The 15,668-nt window shown below is 34.1% G+C and overlaps 2 pseudogenes; both read left to right on the forward strand.

Moving 5' to 3' along the window:
- The first annotated feature begins 2,029 nt into the window (after nucleotides 1-2,029).
- LOC149557206 (mitogen-activated protein kinase kinase kinase YODA-like) lies at nucleotides 2,030-3,640 on the forward strand (annotated as a pseudogene).
- Nucleotides 3,641-4,248: 608 nt separating this feature from the next.
- LOC149557207 (uncharacterized) lies at nucleotides 4,249-14,509 on the forward strand (annotated as a pseudogene).
- Nucleotides 14,510-15,668: the final 1,159 nt, after the last annotated feature.

The raw sequence follows: 15,668 nt of genomic DNA on the forward strand, positions 1-15,668 counted from the left end.
TTTTCTTTTAACTTTAACATTTGCCTTCCATTAATACAAATCTGAGATGAATACTTTTTAAAGAGTAGAAAAAGAAAATATTTAGGGATACCAGTTACAAATAACTTCTTAGCCACATAAAGACCTATCCTTATTGAATCTCAGTTATTTTATTAGTACAAATTGAAGACTTATTTTAGCGATGTTGTCACCAAATTTGTTTCAGCAATAGTCAATAACATGGATTTCTTGATGGAGTATGATATAAATGTCCCTCTTGCAATAAAACAGCGTAGTAGTGTATTTGTTATATTAAATTACTTAAAAATATGATATATAGCTATTTAAGTAAAAGATAGGTAGAACAGAATCAGACCAACTATTTGGTGAAGTGTAGACAAAAGAGAATTAGTTGGATTGTTGTTACTGGAGCTAGTTGAATAGGAGATAAGGGTCACAACGAGGAGGTTTCCCTAGCCATATTGGAGGCCTTGGCCATAGAATAAGCTTATGCTTGTATCCATTTCTCTCCTTTTCTTGATCGGTAGGACACAAGAAAAGATGAGACCATAGTTAGTGAAACTTTACACTATCATGTCAGCCAAGGATGCTATAGTCACATAGATCGGCCATATGATGGTGGAGAGCAACTTTAAAATTCATGTTAAAAGGACTTGAGAGATGTGTGAAGGGAGTACTGGCAAAATATGTGACAGAAGTTCAGAAAAAAAAACCTAGTGTCCCTTTGGTAAGAGAAGTTCGAAAAAAACCTAAGGGAGTATTGGCTAAACAAAAAACTAATGAGTAAAATATGTGAGAGAAGTTTGAAAAAAAAACTAAGTGTTTGTTTGGTGAGTATTGGCTAAACAACAAACTAATGAGTAAAATATGTGAGAGAAGTTTGAAAAAAAGTAAGGGAGTATTGGCTAAACAAAAAACTAATGAGAAAAATATGTGAGAAGTTCGGGAATAAAACTAAATATGTAAGAGAAGTTTGGAAGAAAACTATTTCCCTTTGGTGAATATTGGCTAAACAACAAACTAATGAGTAAAATATGTGAAAAAAGTACCAAAAGGAAATTTTGATTTTGAAGGATGAACTTGATCAATTAAGGAGGGGTATTATTGTGACAACTAATCAGGAGGAGCTTATGACATTAAGGCAATAGGTCCTTTCCTCTAACCAATTTGTTACTTTCTCCCTGACATTGGGATGTCTTGTGTATTGCATTTTTGAGTTACATTTCTGTGATCCAATTTGAATTTTTTTTTTAATGGTAGCCAATGATTATAAATTGTGTTTCGTTTATTGAAGAAAATGATGTATTCACGTGTTTCTGTCATTTGATCTACATGTGTGTTAGCATTGTTAGAGGTGTAGTATACAAAATTCTATGCATTTTCTTTGGTCGCAGTAAAACTTCTTCAGCTTGTTTAGCTTATGAATGTTAACATTTAGCTCCAATTGTTTATATTTGTAAAGAGTATTTTGTTGTTCATCATGAGCAAAGTCAATATACATGTGATATCCTTGGCATCCGTGTTTTAATTTCTTAAACAAATATTGATGATATAAGAAATACGAGCACTTGTTTATGAGAGGCTTTTAAACTATTTTCTTCTGTAGCTGTTCACCCTATGTTCTATTCTTTAATATTTTATTTTTCAATGTTTAGGAATCTATAAGTATATAATCTTCTTATACCCAACTTTCCTTGCAGGTTTTTTTTGTTTGCATTACTTTCCAAGAAAGCTTGGAGGATGAGAAAATCAAAGTTAATCTATTTCAGTATTTGGCCTTCATCTACTTAAGTTCTGACCACAACATCATCTTTGTGGAAATGTCTCTCTTTTCATTGAGAGAGTGTAATTTAACATTCTTAGAAATTGTCATTTGACATTTTGATTAGTTCTTGCTTGTTGAGATGCTTTCTCTCCACTACCTAAAATTTGCAAATGCAGTTCTCTCTGTACTGGTAGAACTGTTTATTGATGATGTTATGATGTGAGGAACGCCTAAGTCAGGTTCCAAGTTTAAAGTTGCACAAATAAATTGCATTGGCATTTGGCCTGTAATCTTGGAGACTGGCAATATGCCATCATGGTGGAGGAAATCTTCTTCGAAAGAAGTGAAGAAGAAAGGAAGTAAACATAATATATTTGATGGTTTTCAAAAATTCAAGTTTTTGTCAGATGATAAGGGAAGCTTCAAGTCTTTAGGAGGCTCTCAAAGAGACAGTCTTGATATAGCTTCTGAGAATGGGTCTAGACTCTAGGTAGACTCCAAGTCACCATCACCTTCCAACCTTGTTTCACGTTGCCAGAGTTTTGTTGAGAGGCCAAATGGAAAACCGCTTCCTCTCCCATCTGCAGTGCCATCAATATTGGGTCATTCAGAGTCTGGGATCAATGTGCCTCAACCATTGGGGAATATATCTGGGAGGTCATCTCCTAGATTGCCACTTCCTTCACCTGATTTCATATTAAACAAGCTGGATGCCACAGATTTGGATGGAGGTTCATCATCGTCACCTATTTCTAGTGTGAGTTCTGTAGTTAGTTTTGAAACTGCAGATCTGCAACAAGGCAATGGGCCATTAAATGCAAATTGTAATCATTGTAGTTTAGACCTCTCTGGTAGAGTTCTAGCAAATGGTTTTGGTTGTTCGAGGTAAGTTCTCCTTCATAGCCTAACATAAATTATATTGGTATCTTAATCTCATTTCAGCTATTTTGTTCTCATCTTTTAACATGTATCTTATGTAATATTTTGCACTATTGTTCAAATGTGATTGAAATGCACTTTTTTTGGAAGGTTATTTTCCTGTACTAACACATCCTTTTGTTATGTACAAATTGAAGTGTGATGAATGTAGCACAATCTCCTAAGCTCAGCAGGAAAAATTCAGGAAAGGATCTTCTGAGACCTGGTAGTCCGCTTTCCCACCACAATAATCACTCAAACATACCCAAAAAGTTTTTGTTGAGTAATAGAGATGCTCCACCACATCTGCAAATTCTAGTTAATGGAACACTAGCAAGTGCACCAGAAAGTTCCATATCAAGTCCTTCAAGGAGTCCAATGCGAGCATATGTTTCTTCTGAACAATCACAGAGCAATGCTTTCTGGGCAACAAAACCTTATCCTGAGACGGCTTTATTTGGGTCATGTCATTGTTCTAGTCCTGGTTCAAGTTATAATTCAGGGCATAATTCTATGGTTGGAGATATGGCAGGACAACCCTTTTGGCAGCAGAGCAGGGGCAGCCCAGAGTGTTCACCCATTCCAAGTCTGAGAATGACAAGTGGTCCAAGCTCAAGAGTTCAGAGTGGGGCTATTACTCCTCTGCATCCTCATGCTCTTGGACCAGGTCTTGAATCCCTAACCAGCTAGTTAGAAGAAGGTCAACACCATGGGCATCGGTTGCCACTACTACCACTATCTATTTCAAACTCATCACCCTTTGTTGCTTCTGGTTCAACATTTTCCTCATCTTCTGCAGTTCCTCGAAGTCCTGGCAGGGCTGACAATCCTTTAAACCCTGGATCACGCTAGAAGAAAGGAAAACTTCTGGGAAGGGGAACATTTGGACACATTTATGCTGGTCTTAACAAGTATGTCTCTACTATTCAATCATTTTTGCAAACTGATTACTCATGATCTGTATAGTGTTTTGCCTATTAATTTGTTGATCACACATGTTATTGAACAATATAATTTTCTTGTTAATTGTACTAAGTCTAGCTTTATTTGGAGGGGTAGATAGGTTTGCAAAAATATCATCAATTGATTTGCATGAATTTCACAATTTGTCTGAATTTCTATCTAAAGAGAACTAACCTGTCTTAAAACTCAAAAGTCATTAAACATATTTGATTAATCACTGTAGTTTTCTTTCACTGCATTTCAAGCTACAGATTCTTATAAACCTTTTTTTTCTCTCTATCTGTTCAAGATTTCAAATTGATATTGTAAATGAGCATTCACAGCTATTTCATCCTCTGCTTTCCTTGATAACCCCTGCTATCCTCTGGACAAAATAGTTTGCATTGTATGATACAATATTTTCTGTAGATAACTTCCTACCTTTTTTTTGGGTAGAATTTTGGGTCCTTAGTGTGAATGTTCCTCCATTTAACTAATTTTACAATTAATCTATTTTGAAGTTCTTATTCATGAGTCATATAGTGAAGAAATTTGGAAGACAGTGAATTATCTCATTGCACCTATATATATTTAGCCTTTTAGGTAGTTATACTCTATTGTTAATGAGTCTGAGAGTTGTACGCTATGAACAACTTGAAGCTGGCCAAGTCAAAATGCAGTCAAGGTTAGAAGAAGAGGAGCAAGCTAAGGTAGCACTTATGAGTAGAATCCAAAGGCTGACCAAGCTGATCTTAGTATCTACAAAGAATGCAATTCCTACAAATATTTCAGATAGCCTTGCTAATCAGCACAAACATTCTTTTGGTGAAGATGAGGTAATTGTAATTTATATTCAAGCCTTGCAAATTTCAGATGCTTCAACCAATTTGGCAAGTTTTTGAAAGATCTGTGTGTGTATTTTTATAGATTAGTTTTTTGAAGCAAACATTTTACAAACTTAAATCTCAATTGGTGTAGCTAGTCAAATCTCAGGCTTATATTTGTTCATCTAATCAATAATGAATGACATGGATACATTTAAGTATGGCAACTTAATTAGAGTGCTCACAAGTTGTAACCAACTTGATAGGATGTTAGGAACATATGCTGCAATAAGTAGTCTACCTTTGCCAAAAGACCTATATCTACTTGTCATACCTAAATGGGAAAACTGGCATTTTGGATGCTACTTGATTATGTTTTGAAGTATATCCCTCGTACAATGTAGGTTTGAGGCTTTATCACATGTCACATAAGGATTCATCTTTTGGGAAAAAGATAATTGCTATAAGAATGCATCATGATTTCAAATCACTTAATTGGAGAGCCCCTCAAAGACATTGCAACCATATACCAATGCATATAGACTATTCTCTCATAGAAGGATTTAAGGATCAGATAACCTATAAAAATGCATTAAGACAACAATTTTATGCCACGGTTCTCTTTATTCATGCTCGAAACCTACTTAAAAGGTTATCTATGCACAATTTTTGAGTATGCATGCTTGGTTCTTGTCGGTTACACTAACATAATTAAGATCACCTCTAGATAAATTAAGAACCATTCCAAAAGCATCCTGATTTACTCACTCTTCAAGTTTAGACCTATTGATAAAAGTTTGTATGATAATGTTGCCTAGGTCTTTTCCATTCTGATGTAGAGGTGTATTTTAATTTTGGCAAGTATACCAGATATCTTAAGTTCTTGATTCTTCCATCATTTCTATAAGATATAAATATATTTGAGCCATTCCAAAGGCCTTATTCATTGCATGTTCTTCAAGTTTGTGCCTATTGGCAAAGGCTTGCATGATGATGTTGCCCAGGCCTTTGCCTCCAAGATGCAGAAGTGTCTTTTAATTCTGACAGATATAACAGGTACTAAAAGTGCATTGTCTGTATTGTAGAATGGAAGGACCAACTTATTCTAGATTGAATTGATATTTATCTTTATCATTTGATTTTTTGAATTTGAGCCAATGAGAGCATGGCTCATATGTAGCTCTATTTTTGTTCCTATTCAATTGGTCTCAAGCATTAACACCATATTGTATAAATATATGTTTCTTTTCTAATAAATAATGATAGAACCTTTACCCAAATGCACAACTAGCATAGTTTTTCAAAGGTTCTAATGGCTAGGTTGATAAGATAACAAGTTTTGTGATTGTTGTGGCTACAATCCTAAATCTGTAGTCTCATCTACATAGGATTATGAAATATCATCTCAAAGTATAATAATGATTGTAATGTGCATACATACAGACACCTTTTCACAAGATTAGTGATCATTTTCTGTAAATGAATCATAAACAATAGCAATTCTAAGGAACCACAATCTAATGAAGGGGCAAGGGTTACTTAAGACGAGACACCTAAGTGATGTGGCTCTTTTTCCTCTCCTGAGGAAATCTCTTATGAATCCTCAATTTATCTATTAAATTAAATTGCTAATCTTTGAAGAAATATTAGTTTCCTACAAGCAATAATATCTGGATTAGAGAGGAAATGTGGTAGGGAGGTGTAACAATGCTAGTTTTCTCCAATTGAGTAGCCTGGCCCAACCTACTCAGTTCGTGTCCCATGAGGCAAAATGGCATGGTTGGTTAGTTGGTGCTCACAACTTGGGTTTAGTTGTGAAGAACCAGTATCTAGGCTTCCTTCAATTAAATAGCAAGCATCTAGTTGGTTAGCTTATGGACCAAGGGGTCAATTGACTTGGTTGGTTTTTTTGTGCTTTTGGGCTTAATTGCGAGGATCGGTCTCTGGGCATCCTATAGGTCATTCCCATTAAATTCTTAATATGGTTAGCTATTGGAAATATGCAAAGAATTGGATTCAGTGCATTTAGGATATTATATTTTTCAATAGGAATTATCCATATATGATCTACATCCTTGATTTTAATGTTCGGTATTAATTGATTACAATTCTCTCTAAATTGAATTGCAATTATTTACTAGAATGCTAATCAATATCAAGTACATCCCTAAAGGGGACATTACAAAGAATTTGCACATCTATATATAATTGTGTTCATTTCCTTGGAATATGTGTACTGTTCAACACTCTACTACTTGTGATACATTTGTAGTCTATATATGCAAAACTCACACACCACCTGAATCCACAATATACACACCCTAACTGTGCATTTATATCATAGGGAACCCTCATACCCTTTTTTTTATGGCAAGCAATTGCATTTTTGTTGTATTGCACCACACCCACAAACCCTGCACTACACATATTTACTGCTAAACCACATTCTCTTTATAGTTTGAAGCTTCCTATTAGTTTATGATACAGAGAAAATACATAAAATTCTTTCTATGCTGAGGAGCGATTTCAAACAACTTATTTTCCAAATTTGCATATCCACTTTCATTACATGGTGGGTAAGTACATTCAAACACATCCTTGAATATTTCTAAACATTTTAGGGAGATTAAAATCTATATTCAACCCAACCTGAGATCTTTAGTTCATAACATAAAACTTTCATAAATCTATATGTCATCTAGTCTGATACAAAATTTCACTATAAATTCAAAATAACTTCCCGAATCCTTATACCATCTTGGACTCAATATTAGTATTATAGGACTTCCTCATCCATGCATTCTTTGATGAACCAATTTAAAGTTTAGACCAAAATCAATCTTGCATTCATTTGAATCAAAGATCAATATCAACTTTCTTGACTTGCCCCGGAGATTCCCATCTTTGTGCATATATCTTGATTCTTCATTATGTCAAACACTTGGCTCACTATGTTTCCCCTATTATTGTTCTGCATATTGCTCCAAGTTGATATTTGTTAAATAGTTGGAATACAACAAGGTCAATTCCTTGTAGCACACTATATTTCCAAATGCCAATTCTCTACTCCAATAAAACATAGCATATAGCATGAGGACTTCTCTAATAACATCTATCTCATCTAACTATTTAAAACATAGCATATGCTATACTTAGAATGTTCTATTTAAACTAAACCATTTTATAACTATTCTATTTTTCCCTCCATCTATAATGAAAGGATAAAGAAACTAGTCTTATTATTCCATTGGTAAATGTTGTAACAACATCAGGCAACGAATGATGATAATGGAAATTTAAGTGCATCCATCAAGGACATGCTCGTTTAACTTTAATTTGGTCTGATATATTTGGGTGTTACTTTGGTTAATTGACTTATGTTGTTATTTATGGAAGTTTAATTAGATGTAGTCATAAGTTATATCCATGGATGAAGAAAAAAAGTTAACTGGACTTCAAAAATTATTTGGTGTTAAATCTAGAAGGCATTCTCTAACTTGTAACTTTTTAAAATAAATAACAAGCAATAGATATTAGCAAAGCAAAGCAACAGAATGCCAAATTTGATAATGCTAAAAGCAACAAAATGCCAAGAGCCAAAAATTTATGGGAACTTAAAATGATGTTTTATCCACAAGAGAGACCATATGGTTGAAGTCCAAGGAAGAAAAGGGGTTGCCATGTGTCTACTGGTTTTTCTATGGGAATTAGACCCTCTTCTTTTTTATTGAAGAGAGGAATCTAGGAGTACAACCTGATATTCCTGTTGTCTTAGTTTTTGATAACTAGACAGAAGAACTATTTGAAATGTTAAATCTTAGAAGGCTTTCTCTAACTTGTGATTCTTATAAATAAATAGGAATCAATATAAAATAAGCAGAGAAAAGCAACAGAACACCAATAGCAAGAAAAAATTCTTGGTAAATGTTGTTTCCTCCACAAAAGAGATGTTAAGGTTGATGTCCAAGGAAGAAAAGGGTTTTCATGTCTCTACTATTTTTTTATGTTGGGAAATGGATCCTCTTACTTCAGATTGAAGAGAGGAATTTAGTTGTATTGGCTGATATATTTGTTGTCTTGTTTTCTATACCAAACTCATATGAATTGTCTTGGTAAATATATTGTTTATGGCCCCAAGTCCCCTTCTATTCTGCAACTGGACATATGATGCAAAGATATTCAACCTACTAATGTTCCTTGTATCTCTTTTACATTATATTTGTATTAGTTTACTAAAAATGGTTAGTATTATCTTACTAAAAAGTTTACAATATATATGGGTCAAATGGGTAGCACAAACTGCAAAACTGATGGAATAGAATTAAATAACAGTGAGGAATAATCTAGCACATACATGATTAGTGGGAAAAGTGTGGAATATGAAGTGTACACAACCACCTAAATTGAATTTTAAATTATATGAAAAGGGGTAAGGATTTTAGCAAGGCTCAAAAGCAACTTTAAACATTTTATTTTAAATCATTCTTAACATCATTTGATATTATGGGATTGAATTTGGTCCAAAAGCCTCTAATGGAGTGTACTTATGGGATTGAATTTGGTTCTATTGCATGCGAATGACATATGTAATATATGTGTTGAGAATGATGAATTTGGTTTTGAAGCAATTCACTCATCTCTCGATGTCTGAGAATCTTTTACTCACAAGTTTTGTATGCTATTTAAAGACAATATTTTTGCTAAGTTGTAAGCAAAAATCTGAGTAACAATGTTAATTTTTAATTTTTTTTTTACTAGATATAGATGAATTCCACAATGATATCAAGCTCATCAACTTAAGAGACTAGATCAGCTGATATATCTCACAAAAAAATCCAAAATATGTTAGTACATATTACATCATGATCAATACATAAATAACATCTCTGACTTTCTGTAACAGCAAATCAACAAAATAAAATATCACTAACTATTTGAAACTATCCATCAAAGCTTAGTTACTACTTTCATTTTAATCTTCCCAACTCCAATGTCCATGAGGATGTGAAACAATTGACAACTTCTCATATTAGAATACCTTTTTCTATTGAAGAAGATCTTGTTTCCATGTTTCTTCTTATATCCTTCTTAGATTTTTCCTCTATTTCCTTTTCCTTTTCATTGGATTGGTTCTAGCATTCTATTGTTTGATTATGGAAGGTGGGATTCATTTTTTTGTTGTATGATCATGTATGGCCATATCTCATCTCCTGCTTGTGTGACCCTTACAATCCCATCTCCAAGCAACTTCAGGAACTTAACATGATTTTCGTTGTCATAGTTACCTGTGAAGCAACATTGTTTGAAGACCTTGGACCCAACAGGGTAATGACCTACCTATAGGTAAGGAGATCACTAAAATACAAGTCTTTTTAAGTTTATAGTGTTTTGCACCCTTAGAAACAGCAAGAGCAATGTTGTTTCTCATCAACACTTTACAAGGTTCACTGCCACAAATAGTAGGATGATAAAATCTTTTGATGAACTTGAATAAGAGAGAGACACCGCCTGTTCCAGCCTTCCAATTTTTTTCTCCACGTTATTCTTAACCAATAGCCACATATTCTTTTAGTTTTGGTTAACTGCAAAAGAAATTTCAAAGCATCTCATCTATTTATGAGGCCTGCCCATTAAAAATCACACTTTTTGCACTAGCTTGAGGGAACCTTCTCGTCAACCTAACATATTAGATTATGTCTTAGATATTCTAGCACCAGAGGCAAGACAAAGGAGGTCCAATTTATTAATTAATTTATCAACATTCTCTTTATCTAGTTGCACAAGCAAGGTTGTATTGTTGGTAAACTAGATATTTAGGAGGTCTTCATATTTTGGTAGCATAATACTTTTCATTCTAGGAGATCTCACATCATCCCTAAGGAGATGATGTACAACATCAGCTGTAGTAAAAAAAAGAGCAAGAGCTAGGGGTCAGCCTATCTAATAGATCTTTCCAAGGGGAAAGCCTCTGATAAGACCTCATTAGCATCCACTTGAGCAGAAGCACCTTTTAGTAAGATACTAACCATCCTGCAACTTTGCTTAGGAAATCCAAATGCCTCTAAACCATCATCAAGAAAGTGCACTCCACCCTATCATATGCTTTTTCAAAATCTAATAAAATAACCTATGTTTATCAATGTTGTAGGGCTTACATTATAATATTGGTGATGAGATTGTTGAGATTGTTGAATTAGACATTGAACTTGACAATGAAGGAGTTGTTGAACCAGGCAATGACCCCCCACAAAATTTAAGGCTTGGATTTATAGTATTTTCTATTGAAAACTAAAATATGTATGTCATAGTACATTTTGAGTCCAAGTTAGTATTTCTTTTGGAGCTTCTACATGATTGATGTTGTTAACATCAACTCCTTAATTAACATATGTAGTTACTGATAGATGGGAGATCCCTCTGTTGAAGTAACTAAAGAGCAATGAGATTCTACCCAAGCAGCCAAGGGCAAAGAAATGGAGGCAATGTCAAATGGTATAAACTCTTTGCTAATAGAATCCCTACAGTGGCTATCATATATTATTTCTGGAAGGGTATCACATAGATTGCCTTTTGCATTTTTTCTAATATCAGAGTTTCTCAGGTGATTTGGAAGAGGCTATAAACTATCTTACAGAAGCCATTATGTGCAATCCCACATCTGTAATCCTCTATGCTAATTGAGGTGAAGGCATAGCTAGTAATTTAATGATTCTTTAGTCTACTATATTGGCATAATTCTTAGGCTACATGAGAGATCATATGAGAACGAGTTACTGATATGAGACAACATAATGATTTTGTAGCTGGTGTATATGTTAAGATGAGGAAGCCCAATGTAGCTATTCGAGATGCTAATGCTACTATTAATGTTTGTACAACTTTTTAATAAGGCTTATGAAATTTTTTTTTCATCCTATCACTTTGTTAAGGCATTAATGCACTTCACCATTCCTTGGTTTTGCCTCCAAACCATATTAAATTCTAGGGGAATGTGCTTTTATTACTTCAAACAATCTAATCCAATATTTATAATAGTAGAGTTATATTTATTATAATATGATACATTTTCTATTTTGGTATGTCCAGGTTACATACTCCATATTCTTAATATATGGTTCGATTTCTTTTTGTACTAGTCTAGTTTTAATTGCTTTAAAAAAAATTAAATGACTATTGTTTGGAATTATCAAGTATAGATTAACCTAGACTCTGCCAAAGGCCATAAAGCATGAGGAATGGCAAGAGCAATGCTTGGTAATTGGGAAGAAGTTTCCAAGGATCTACATCTAGCATCAAGTCTTGATTATGATGAGGAAATTACAATTGTTTTAAAGAAGGTAACAAGGCATTTTCAATTGTTTTAGTTAAGGTAATGAACAAACTATACGCATAGTAACAAACATTTAGAGATGGTGGGTGATGATCATTTGATATGTACACACAGGTTGAACCAAATGCACATAAAATTGAAGACCATCATACGAAATATGAGTGACTATGCAAGGAAAGGCATGATAGAAAGAAAGAACGTGATAGGCAATGTCACCGAGCTGAAGCTCAGGTAATATAAAGTCGGCACTATTATCCTTTTTTGTAACTTTCATAATGCATATAGCTAATAATGGCCCTAATTCATTTTAAGGCTGCCTATGAACAAGCCAAGAAACAAGAATAATCTTCAATAGGTAGGAAATCAGGTGGAATGCATGGGGGCTTCCCAGGTGGAAAGTTGAGGGGCTTCCTAGGTGGAATGCCTGGCGGCTTCTCTAGTGGAATGTCGGGTGGAATGCCTGATATGACCAAGATCTTGAATGTTTTTCTGATCAACTTATATGGATGGTTGATTTAACATCTGTTTTCTAGATTTCAATTGAGAAATTAGTTGGAGTGGGGTTCGCAAGAAAGGTGCTTTGTTGATCAACTTATATGGATGGTTGATTTAACATCTGTGTTCACCTTGCTTCTTGTTGATTAGTATTAGTTAGTGCTTTTGATCTACATGTCCTGAATTAAATTTGGTTCTTAGCAATTTTCTTATTATTTTTGGTCCATATATCTTTTTTTTGAAAGGTTAGATTGAGCTTCTAAAATAATTGAAGTTTTATTCCTTTTTATTTGCAATCGGAGTAGAGAATAATGTGGAAGAGTTCATAATGTCTAATTTAATTTTTTCAATTTTCCTTTTGGCCTGATTTAATTGTGGTTTTACAACCCAAAGCACATGCCCCCAGAGGAGTTCTTGAAACCTATCTTGTTTGTTTCATCATAATTAGAAACTAGAATTTTTTGATTTATCTATCATAATTTTATATTTTTTCATAAGTTAGCTGTATGTTGAACCTCTTTTTGTTTCCAAAGCTTGTGACATAAAACTTCATTGCTTCATGACATAATGCAATCACACACATTAATGATTCACTGACAATGCAATTTCAATTAGGGTTGTAATTTATTAGTCAATGTCAATGCAAACCCACTTGAGCAATTCACTAACAATGCAATATTATGTAGGTTTGCAAGTACAGCAGAAGCAAAGGTAATAAAGGCAGCCCTCGAAAAAGATTACCTAGCTTCAAGACAACATATCAGTTAAAGGAAAATAAAAAATTTCCTCTTCAACTCTAATCTAAGGGAAGAGAAACATCTTTGGACTCAAACTTAACTAGCTTCATGGCAACTAGTAAGTATCTTGACAACTCTTTGTTTGTAGGGGGCTAGTAAATCAGCACTATAGAACTCACTTATTTCAAAATGCAATTTAGAATCAACATCTTGAAGGGCTAATGTCTATCCTACTAGTAGAATCTTAATGGTCAAATTACTTATCCTAGAATCCCCATCTACACTAATTCCATGTAAATCAGGGGGATCAGAGATCTGACTATATTTTATCAGACCCAGTGTGTGAGAGTTTCCATCAACAACCACAAATACAGGTGGAAAGCTTAATTAAATTGGCAGAAATCACATCATACTCCGAGAACTTATAGCAGCCAATATATTACCTGGCTGATCATAACAGATTCCAACCACATCACCTGTGCCCTGTCATCATCAAACCTTCTTTACACAGAAATTAAGGAGATGGTAGGTCTGTAGCATTACAAGAGCCATCCAGCAAAACACTCACTCTCAGATCTTGCAGGGAGGGCATCAAGATACTCCAAATTACCTACTGGTGGTCATGGTCCAGATCAGCAAGCATTGAGTCATCCTAACAAGTGTGCAACTTTAATACACCTGCATTATTGACCTACCTAGATGAACTAGCAATAGTAACAGACCAGAAAATATATTAAACTTGACCATAAGTCTCATTGTGTTCAGTTTAACTTCTCACCTTCCATGCTTGGAGCCACATCATTGTAACTATAATGTGCTAGGCATCTATATTCACCCCTAGGCTCAAGTTTTGCCACAAAAAACCTCTCCTCTAGAAATGTTATTGTTACTGGAACAATTCTTGTAGTCAAGATAGTAATAATTTCATGAAGAGAACCCACATCATTTGTGTAATGCCTCAGAATTAACAACAATCTGTAAATCAGATCACTACACAAGAAATAAACTCTTGGAGTGCGCAACCTAAATTTGGAACAAGAGTGTGCAACCTATATTTGGAACCTAAATGGTAATAGTACTAAATGAATGTTTAATTTTACTATTTAATGGGTATAAACATGGTATCTGTCCGAATGGAGTTGCTTGTTGATATAGGCACCAAAAGATGCCTCGTCCACCTCCTCATGTAGAAGAAGTTTTCCAGAAACTTCAGCAGTGGGTGATAGTGACAAATGGTTCCTACCCAGACAAATATCCTCAACACAGGCAAAACAAATATTATCATCAAGCAAAAAAGGCTCAGCCTTCACCTTGTGCTTCTCAAAGACTGCTAGGAAGTTCACCTTTAGGTGACAAGCCCAAGAATCAGCAACAGAAAAGGTCACAAAATGTACCACAATATCAGACAAATCAGAGTCGAGGCCAGCCAGTGAACCCTTTAGCAAATGGATTCTCAAATCAATTGAATGTTGTATCTGCTGTGTTGCCACTGCCATAAGGAATTTCTAGGTTTGTTGACATGACTCAGTGCATGGTTGTTCTTCTATGGGACTATTGTATTGCAATTTAATTCCTAAGTCTATGATGTATGCGTACTTAATTTTTTGTTGCCTTTCCTCAAGTGATGTTGGGGGTGTGCCATTGGAATTGGTTGTTAGAATTATATTGGTGCTCGATGTATATATTTCAGCTTTAGAAGTTCTTATATGTACCAATTTCATTTTATGTGCTTCATTTGAATGTACATGGATACCAATAAATACAAAGATATTGTAAATTTTGTTGTTGGAGCATTATAAGCTTTTCCTTGTAAATAATAGTATATAGCTACCGAATCTGATGTCTATGAAACTTTTGAGTAATTTAGTCTATTCTAGGAAGTTTTATTATCAGAGCAACAGAGTTGATTGCAACTAATTCTACCATATTGAGAATAAGTGTGGGCATTAGGTTCTTTTTGTTGTAACCCATAAGCCTACCTTTAGTCTCGAGAGATTTCCATTCTATATACATTTGATCACATTATTAAATTGTATTTCCTTTTGCTAAAGGATTATTTTATAAAGATAGAACAGACGATGTATTGTCTGCAATTGGGCGATGTGGGTGGTGAAAAATCATTCTGCTTTTAGAAGCTCTCATATAATTATCTTAAATATTGGTTATTTTGAGGCAACATTAATTATTGTTTTTGATTAAGACTATATTGGTTATTGTTATAGCAAGCATTTTAACTATTTATTAATGGGTGTAACATTGTGATTATATCATGCAACCATGGCTAATTATGTCTTTTGTTTATTATGAGTAGTAGCGAAGATATCTATTTTATGCTTCTTTTATGTTCCTCTGTGTCCTCAAATGTATTAAAAATAGTTGAGGGCACTCTTAAGTATACTTCATAGGTCTTCTTTGGTACATTGGTTTTTATTTGAGCTAGTATCAGTAACAGATAGGTTCATAATTGTTACTTATATTTTAACTTATTGACATTAGTGGTCAAAAGAATTGTAGGATACAACAAAGATCTTTGTAAAGCCACAAAACCCTTATTTTTGGGAAATGTGTTGTACAGGCAGTATCAAAGGTCCAAACCACCAAAACCCTTTGCAAAGTCCAAATGGGTATCCTAAATTGTTGTTTGTCTTGTAGGTTGT

The sequence above is a fragment of the Cupressus sempervirens genome, chromosome 5 (genome assembly GCF_028749045.1).
Source record: "Cupressus sempervirens isolate cs-2001-9-10 chromosome 5, ASM2874904v1, whole genome shotgun sequence".
In the NCBI taxonomy this organism is placed as follows: domain Eukaryota; kingdom Viridiplantae; phylum Streptophyta; class Pinopsida; order Cupressales; family Cupressaceae; genus Cupressus; species Cupressus sempervirens.